We start from the raw sequence: 1834 nt of genomic DNA, 5'->3' as shown, positions 1-1834 counted from the left end.
AACCCAATACAGTCCTGATCTTCCTACATCTTATAGAAGGTCAATGCCTCCTCCCAGGACTCTCCCATTCACATGCAACTCGGAGAATTACATTTACAACCCACGAGCATTACAGAAGCTTGTGACAAGGCTGAGTTTACACAGGCGGCACTAAAAGAGAAAGCAGTGTGGTGAGGTAGCCAAGTTGTCCAGAGGGGCCTGAGTGAGCACTTCAAGGACCAAGATTGTCTAAACCCACTGGGAAAATGGTGGAAAATTCACCCTCACCGTTGCCAGAAAGAGTGGCTTATGGCTTTGTTCTTAAGCTCCCAGTCTGGCTTTATTCTTGAGTCTTGGCTAAACTCCTTGGGCTTTACCTACTGGCCTCAACAATATTGGACAGTGGCCTTGCCTGCCTACCTCCTCATGAGTATAGTAATCGATTATGTACTCCAATTTGGAATAAATACGAGGAGTCCTCTCCACTCAATTCCATTCACACAATCACAAGTAACTATGCTAAAAATCAACAGCAGAAGACATACCATGAAGAGGCCATTCCAGCACTGAGATAGTCCTACTAGTGAATTAAACCAAATATTCTTTCTTGCAGCCCAAGACCTTTATGCCAAAATAGAAATTGTATATAGACCAAACCCAAGCACCTATTATAAGCTTTTGACATAATAATTTTGACTATAATTGTTTTGACGATCTCTTATTAATACCCAATACCGAACTGTGAGAAAAAGTAAGTCGAAATTCTCTTAGATTAAGTGCCATTAGTTTTATAAATGTTCTCGAATATATAAATGTTATAATATTAAGTGCCATTAATATTATAAAGGTTCTCAGAATAAATAAAATACTGCATGACCATTAAAAAGGGAAAGAAAGAAGGCAGTGAACCATTTAAGGGGAGGGATGAGTGGGAGCCCAGAACACAAAGGGCTAGGGAAGGAGTTAGCTGGAAACTCGTAGGGTTAGTGACACATGAAGCCCTAGAATGTTGGGAAAAAACAGACATCTAGAGATCAAATGTAGAGGAAAGAGCACTGGACCAGGGCCAGAAAATCTATATTTGAATTTCATCTTCAATGCAGACTTTAGACAAGTCATTTCCCACAATCACTCCATCTGGAAAATCAGAGGGTTTGGACCAGAACTTAAAGTCCCTCCCGAGGTTGACATTCTAGAATTCCTGACTCCCCCAGTCAAAAGCACCCTGTGCCAAGTCTTTCTCTAGTCCGATCTCCCCTCTGCGTGACTGAACCAGCCCGGCCCTCCCCACTGGGCATTTATTTGCATGTCACGTTGTGTTCTGGTGGGTGGAAGTCTCTGGTTTTGCCTTTATGACATGAGCCTCTGAAAGATGAAAACTGTCTGGAACTCCCAGCTCTTGGAGCCTCCACTATAGTCCTTTGCTGGCCTAAGAGGCTCTGTGAGGTCCCCAGGCAGGGATGTCTGTCCCGTCACGTGGCCTCCTCTGCGTTCCCGAAGCCGCCCCAGCCCTGTCCCCAGGCCCCAGGGCCCAGCTGACCAAGAGCAGAGGATGTCGGGAACCCTGCACAACTGCACATGAATCCTTCCAGAGTTGAGGCCCCACCACCCCAAGGAGCTGATGTCTCTTGGTGAGGAGCCTGGCTGCGCTGCGCAGATGAAAAGCTGTCTTCGCAGTGGAGTGAATTCCCTCAGACCCAAAGCAGCTGCTCCTCAAAGTCTCCAAAAACACAAAATCCTCATGAATAAATATTAGGGGACGAAATGAGGTTTCCCAAGAACAAAAGCAGAGTTGAAGAAGTTACTGAAAGAAGCTGGGATCTTTCATCTCACAAAATATGTCGCCTATGTGTCG

At 45.3% G+C, this 1834-nt stretch overlaps 1 pseudogene; it reads left to right on the top strand.

Moving 5' to 3' along the window:
- The first annotated feature begins 245 nt into the window (after positions 1 to 245).
- The window catches only part of LOC144242113 (phosphatidylinositol N-acetylglucosaminyltransferase subunit P pseudogene), a 15698-nt pseudogene continuing 14109 nt past the window's right edge, over positions 246 to 1834 (top strand).

The sequence above is a fragment of the Crocuta crocuta genome, unplaced genomic scaffold (assembly GCF_008692635.1).
Source record: "Crocuta crocuta isolate KB4526 unplaced genomic scaffold, BGI_CrCroc_1.0 scaffold352, whole genome shotgun sequence".
Lineage (NCBI taxonomy): Eukaryota > Metazoa > Chordata > Mammalia > Carnivora > Hyaenidae > Crocuta > Crocuta crocuta.
This window is presented reverse-complemented; position numbering and strand designations above follow the sequence as displayed.